The sequence below is a fragment of the Entamoeba invadens genome (genome assembly GCF_000330505.1).
Source record: "Entamoeba invadens IP1 unplaced genomic scaffold scaff_1105074726297, whole genome shotgun sequence".
Lineage (NCBI taxonomy): Eukaryota > Evosea > Mastigamoebida > Endamoebidae > Entamoeba > Entamoeba invadens.
Genome location: NW_004440111.1, coordinates 162,417 through 170,983, shown reverse-complemented (window position 1 = coordinate 170,983; position 8,567 = coordinate 162,417).

Here is an 8,567-nt window from a genome sequence, read left to right as displayed (position 1 = left end):
TAATTCAATAAATCTTGAATCCATTTGTATTTTTAGAGTGTCGGTTTTGTTGATTTTTTTAACGCCCTCAATCAACTTCTCTGCCAATTTTCTCCCGACGTGACCATCCCCTTCAATACAACCCTTGTAATATTGGAACATGTTGACACAAACGCCAGTTTTTGTATCTACTATCAGAATGTATTCAAAACCTCGTCGAATTGGTTTCATTGGGTTAAAAATAACATCATGAGCACGCCCAAGAAATTTGCACATTCTTTCGTCTATACAAAGCAACTCTCCGGGATAACACACATTTTGCAAATTTTTTTCGAAAATTTTTGTAATTTCAAAAATTCCAACTTGATGTTCTCCCTTTTTTAGAAGTTCCGCTCTTCGTTCTTTGTTGTCACAACGAAAGTATCTAAAAAGTTGGGCGAAACATGTTTTTTGAAAATAAGTTTTTACAAAATCCACTCCAATTTCTTCGTCAAAAGTATCATCCAAAGAGTTTTGCCAACGAATACTGGCCAAATAAATAAGCACCCCTATAAAAGCTAAAACTTCATTTTTATTGGTTGGGGAAAAAACTGAAAATCTTTTGGTATCTTCTCGGGATTTTTGGTTTATACCCTCAACAATTATCATCATCGTATCCAATGAAAAAAAATGTTGAAACAAATTGGTTGGTGATTTTAAAACTGTTTCATCCAAAATCCATTTTAAATTTCGACATTCATTTTTAAACTTTTCAAAATCAAAAAAATCGTTTGTCATGTCTTTTTTTGACCAATCCATTTCTAAACATGGATTTGACTATTTTTGAGAAATCAAAAAGGATAAAAAACAAAACAAATTAAATAGTATAATTTATAAATTAAATAATCTATTCAAACGGTTTCTAGTGAAATTCGCGTTTGTGTATTTGGAATTGTCGTTGAAGAGTTATTTACGGATTGTGGATTTGGACAAAATGAATCTTGTGAAGTTAATAAACGTTGTGTCGAGGGAATTAATGACATTGATAATTCCTGTTCTTCAATTTGATCATTAATCTTTTCCTCTTTAAGTATCATGGATATGTCCAAGTGGTCTACATCGACTGTTAATTTCTGGAAAACTTCGTCTTCGTCGTCTGAAACCAATTCATCCTGATAATCGTCCAAAGTCTTATTTTTCTCACAATCCATTTTGTTTTTATGTTTATTTTGCAAAACAAAGATTAATAATGACATTAATAACTATATTTAATTAAATAAAAGTAATTAATTGTTTTATAATTAAAAAAATATAAAATATTAATTCACTAATAGTATATTATTTTTGTGGCATCATTGATTTTGTGGTGAAATAACTGTGCAGAAAAAAAACACAAAAAATAAAACCTGTTAAATATTATTTTTTTTTTAAAAAATTATATTTTTTAATATTCAAAAAATATAAATCTGTATGAACCAAAAACAATATAAATTTACCAAAAATATATTCTTTAAAAGTAATCGTCTTTTAAATAAATGATGTGATTTATAAATTATTTTCAATAATCATTTTCATTAATATTATCTAAATTGAATATAACAATTGGTTTTGCAACATTATTAAATACACAATTATTGTGCAGTCAATTAATTACAATGTTATAACAGTAAAAAGGTATAATGAATATGATTTGTAACTTTTATTGCAAAAAATATAAATTAAAGGCTTATCAATTTAAAATATAACGTTATGTTTATTTTTCGTAACTGTTAACCACTTATATGTTTAAATCATTGTTCATTCTCAAAATAACATTTCAATTTAAACATATGCAATGTGATTATAACTAATGAATAATAACTTGCAAATTGTATACTTTTTATAATTTGGGTTAAATTATCATGATTTAAAATTCACACATATTGTTATAATCATGATTTACAATTCATCTAATGTTACAATTGTTTGTTATGTTAAGAACTTCATTCTTTGAAATTACATGTATTTTATTTTTTTGTACAATATATGAAACAATGTTTAACAGTCTTTAAATTAATTTACAAGTCTGTTTAAATATATTATCCCATTTATTGTTTATCTCCTGTTGTTGTTATTGAATATCATGATGTTGGTAATTTGCTTTTGAGAAAAAAACTTGATTATCAATTTTACACATAACGAAAAAATGCCAAAACAACAAGTTGTACATATTTTTCAATAAAATATATTATTTTATTACCAAAATGAATATTTGTCATATTTTGCTCATATAATTTTAATACTTCATTCTATTTAATTGTTTTATTACTTATAAAAATATTGAACTTTTGAGCTGAAATATTTGAATTCAAGCATTTTTTATTTCGTTTGCACGTATAATCTATATGACTAAATTTATTATTGTTTACTAGTTTAAGTAAAAAGAAAAGTAACAAGTCAAAATATGCTCAAATGGTTTAAAAATTAAATTTTGGGGTTAATTTTAGTGCGGTTGGCCAGTCTATTGTTAATGCCCAGCCGAGCCAAAGTAATGTTTGTTCTTTATATTGATTTATCTCTTATTGTTGAATACGTTTAATAATCATCAATCATTTGCTTTATGTCTAACATTCCAATAAGTTATTTATTATTTACTTTATTTTCATGCAATCAACCGAGTGAAAAGAGAAAACTACAATGGCTTCTTTGAAAAAATGAATGAACGATTTAATTGAATAATTGTGTTGAAGTTAAACAATGTTGAACAAAAGAATAATATTTTATAATTTAATAACAATAAATAATAATAAACTTACTATTATAACTCACATTAATATGCCAACAACCCAATACTGCTCTTTTTAACAGTTTTTCAAAAAAATTGTTCCAAAACTGTTTAAATAATTTTGAAATATTATTAAATGATTTTCCTGAAAAATAAATAAAAACAAATAATATAAAAATTTCATAATTGGATTATTTTTTATACCAAAAAATCGTTTTGTGCATTTATTTTTTAAATAAAAATTTGAAAGCAAAACATAACAAAAATTACAACCAAAATAATAAAGAGTTGGTGGGAAAAGTCGGCTTTGGCAAATTATAGTAAAATATAATTTTTATTGTTACAAGTTGAAAAAACATTTTGTATTATTTTTAAAAACATTAATTGAAAACAAAAAAATAATTAAAAATATTTGAAAAACCAAACAATGGTTAAATTTTTTTATATTCCCGTTAATAAAATTGATTTTTCGGATACATAAACGGTCAATTGCGACCACTTGATGTTTGTTTTTAAAAATGAAAATGATAATTTAGTAAGTATAAAAGAAAGCAAATTTGAAGGTTATCAAACTAATCATTTGATTAATTATTTAATAAATACAATACAATTCAATAATAAAAAAATTAAAATGTAGCATTTAGAAACAATTAACTTATAACAACAAATTTGGACTTTTAAATATATTAAAGAAGTCCACAAAACGCGGTGAATGTTTAAATAATCACACATTCAATCCACTAATCAATCTCTATGTGAAAGTGTCAACGTGTAAAATCAATTGAGATAGATTATTGTAGTAGCTTATAGTTTTAAAATATTTAATTTCTGTATTTAATTTCAAAAGGTGTCTCAATATCTAAATTGAATTTGTGTCCTGCTTGAAAGTTATATAATTTTTAATAATAATAAAAATACAAATAATAATTAATAAAAATGGTTGTTTATAATAAAATATAGTTAATATTATCGAGATAGACTATTATATGCCAACTCTGAGAAAAGTATACATAAAATCTAAAGAAAATGATAAAAAGCACACACAACGAACTTGAAAATTGATATTTCTTGTTTGACAAAACAAATAAATAATATTAGTCTTAATAAAAAAAATAAAATTGGTTATGTTCAGAGAATGACTCAAATTGATAAGAGTAGTTGATATTTCCATTGAATAACGTGCTTCTGTGTCATAATGAAAATGATAGAGTCGAAATAGTTGTAAAATATTATAACAATAAAACGAATCCATTATGCATCGATTTTGCAGACAGCGATGCATCTGTAATTGATTATCAAGCAACCCGAATATAAAGAATAATTATAATAAAGTATACCTTGTTATTGACAATAAAAAGATAAATTAAGCATAATGTAAAACACAACAAAAATTAAAAATATATACCAAATAAATCAATAAAATATCATTGATAGACAAAAAAGTTTGGTTTTTTGTTGTTTGAAAAATTAAAAATATAGTTGTGGTTTACCTTATTCATTTTAAACACCCCTTTCAATAGATTATTAAAAATGTGCTATTATATACATCAAAATATCAAGAGTCAACAACAAACAATTGGTTAAACAGTCCATGTATCAGACAAAAAGTCAGACAACAATATAAAAATATGTGGATTATTTGTAGTGGAGGGAAATTGTTATTAAATTAATAATAGATTTGACATTATAATCCGTTTTTAAAGATTGCTTGTTCGATTTTAAATTCTTTTGATAAAAACTCTTCAAGAGATTAGTCACTATATTGTAAATATCAAGAGATGGTAAAAATATATTATAAAGAGACAATAATTGTCAAAAAAAAATCTTGCTACGTCGTACTATCTGAAAATACACAGATAATAAAATAGGTTCTTTGAAAAGTTTTTATTTTTTTATAAAGACTATTATGTACAAAAATTTTATATGTTTACATTAATTATCATTGAAGTGTTCATGTATCTTTTGCAATTTGTATTTCATTTTCAACTCAGAACCAATTGTTTTTATTGTTTTATGAATAAAAACATATTTATTTGTTTTAAAAAATGTTATTGTATTTTACCATTATTATTATTTTGCCATTTTTACGTTTTTGTCATGAAATTTAATATTATTTTTTCTTTTTTTCTCAATTTATTTGTTTTTTAGTTCATGATTTGAACTCGTTATTCCATTTTCATTTTACTATAATTGAACTACACTGTATAATATAATTTTTTCAAAAAAACAAAAACACTGCTCTTTTTAACAGTACAGTCATTATTGTCAAGATGACTGGGTTTGGGAAAATGGTTATTGTCAAGAAGACTTTTTGAAAAAAAATTAACTTATAAATAAATTAAAAATAGTACGACAAAATAAATATGTTTTGACCATTTTAATATTAAAACTATAATAAATAAAAATATTTCAAAATAAATAAATTTAAATATTTTTGTGATTTAAAGATTTAATAAACTGAAAAAACACAAAAATAATGAAACCAGACAAAACCATTAAATACAAAAGGGTTTTTCTTGAGAATTGGCAGAGAAAAGAGTTGTTGTCAATTAAAAAAGACAATCCAAATGCTACTGCCAGAATGATTAAAGAAATGTTTCTCCAAAAAATTGGTGTCAATACATCAATAGAAACTGTCAGAAAACTAATTTCGAAATATCAAAACGAAGACTTTGAATTTACCAGAGACACTCAAAAAGTAGAAAAAAAGTAAAATGTCCATTGTTGGAAAGTGCTACTGTAAACACTATAATAGAAATGAGAGAATCTAACATACCTGTAACATATCAGCTTATAATGTCTATTGGAGAAAGTTATATAAAACAACATAATTTGGTTGGAATAAAATGTTCTTTGGGTTGGGCACAAGGAGTCTGCAAAAGAAATGGATTTAAAAGTAAACGACTATGCGGAGAATCCGCTTCTGTTGATCTCAAAAATTACACACAAGAAATTGAACACCTTAAAGATGTCATTGCACAGTTTGAAAAGAAAAATATTTGGAATGCAGATGAGACAGGTCTTTATTACAGAGCTTTACCGACAACAACTATGACCAAATGTGAAATAAGTGGAACCAAGAAAAGCAAAGACCGAATAAGTGTAATGGTTTGCTGCTCGTGCATTGGAGAAAAAAGACCTTTACTATTCATAGGACCTTCTGAAAAACCCAAGTGGTTTAATGATAACAAATTTGGAAAATATAAAATACAGTACGCGAGTCAAAAGAATTCTTGGATGACAGTATATTTGTTTCAAAAGTGGATCATCGAGTGGGAAAATGAGCTACGTTTTTTTCAATAAAGATAAAATACTATTAATACTTGATAACGCACCTTCTCATAAATTGGTCATGATGTCGGAAAATGTTTTAGAAATTGAGCCAATGGGTTACGAATACATTGGATTTGACGATAAAGTTAAAAAATATATCTACAAAGTAAAACTGGAAAAAATTGTTGTGGAATTTTTGCCTCCTAATACTACGTCTGTATTACAACCATGTGATTCTGGTATAATAGAATGCTTTAAAAAATTATACAGAAAAGAACTGCTGACAAGAGTTTACAACAATTTTGAACACTCAAAATTGTTGAAAATCAATTTTGTATTTCCAAAAATTACAATCGGTGAAGCCATTGAAATTGGCTCAACAAAATGGATACAGGAAGTTAGTAGTGTCAGCATTTCAAATTGTTGGAAACACACTAAATTGTTCAAAAAAGATAACGAAATGGAAGTCGATGTGGTTGGAAAGAATTTGATATCTGATGAATATACTACAACTGATTTAAGTTGAGAAAATGATCCACCAGTACTTGATGATAATGACCATTTCGAAAAAACTGAAGAAACGTTCACCCAGTATAATAAAATTGAACACGCTCAAAGGTTAAGAAGTAAACTAGAAACTGAAATGAAACATTTGCAAATATTGGAAAAAAATACTTTTGCACTCAAAACCAAAATTGGTGCTGATAAGGACGAATTGGACCGTTTGATACGTTCTGATAAAATGTTAGAACTTCTTTATTTATCCGAATAATTAATTTTTAAAATTATTTGATTTTTATGTTATAATACCAGTAAATTGATTTTGCCGTGTTTTTTATATTAAAGCTGTTTTTATTAAATAATCGGGTTTTGTATTTTATTGCCAAGAAGACCAAAGTCTAAAATTAGATAATATAAGCAGTCAACTACATAATAAGTCTTCTTGACAATAAGTCTACTAGACAATAATGACTGTATTGGTTTGTTGGGGATTAGGTACGTCGGCGAGTTAAGCTGTTGTTTATTCATACTTTATACAACACATTCATTTTTTTTATCCCGAAAAATAACCGTTTTCAAGACCAAATAATAAGATAATTCCTTCCAAATATCTTTAATATTATAATAGTTATTATTATTATAACAATCAATTGTATACGAGTTTAGATTCATTATAAAAATGAAGAGAATTTGAGGAAGTCACTCGTGAATGAATTTCTGTCAAAGGATTGAAAAAGAAAGGAGTCAATGTGATAAATATTCGCAGTCAAAAATAACATATTTTTTGTTTAATAAAAATAATACATTTTGAAGGAAAATTGCAGTTCAAAAAGACAGCGACTGTAAATTTATGGTTGAAACATCAGAGCGTCTCTATTGAAAATTCAATTCACAACACAAAACGACGAGGAAAAATTTGAGTTGAATGTTGAACCTTTTATAACAGCGAGTATCAAGAAAGGTCGTGTGAAGAGTTTACAGTGACTGTTCATCCGCTGTGTACACTTGAGAAGACTATTGACATTAGTTGTTCAGTCTTTAACATTAACGAAGGCAAATTTTCAGAGATTAAAATTCCAGTCAAATTAGCGTCAGAAATGTCGACAACACTTGACCCAGACGAGTTGAAGAAAGAACAAAAATTTGGAGAATGAAGTTTTGGGATTGTGTACAAATGGACATATCGAGGGAATGTTGTTGCCATCAAGAGATGAAGGAAATGGTTGTCGCCAAATTAAAAGCAAAAGGTAATGAAGAATAAAACCGTTGAAGGTTCAAATCGAATTAACTGTTTCTAGCAATTAGGTAATAATATAATAATGTATTAAATATTAAATACTTATTAATTGATTTTATTGATAAACATTTTTAATAATATTTAATAATGATTAATAATTACTATTAATGTATAACAATTTTTTTATTTTTTTACAATTACATCACAACTCGTTCGAAAGTATTTTATAAGTTGGTTTGAGAAAAATTGTTTTGGTTTTTCTTTTTTGAAACTTTTAACGTCTCTATTGTTTTTCCTTTTTGTTTAAGGGATTCATGAGGATTGTTAATTTTTCTGAGGATGGTAAATATCTTAAACATAATTTCTTTCAATTTGGATTTTTTTGCCTAAGATCAAAAAGGTATATTTTGAAACACTTGATTTTCTTGAAAAATGCTATTTTTGGATTTTTTGAAAGATAATTCTTTCAGTTGATTTTTACAAAAAAATAATCTACTTCTATTTTTTGATTTACCACAAGACTAACTTTGGTTTATATGAAAACATTTAACAAACATTTGAATTATCGAAAAAGTCGATTTTTTTTATCAAAATCACAAAACAAATTAATCAAACAATTTTTAATCTTTTTTACAAAAATAATTAATTATAAATCAATTCATGATATTTCAAACAATAAAAATTGATAACAAATAACGTATTAATAACGTATACTCTATGCGATAACAATTTATGTATTTGCGCAAATTCAAAAAGAGAGGTTTTGGATATCGATAAAACAACGATTGATAAATAAACAAATTTTTAAAATAAAATCATTTTTGTTTTAAACGG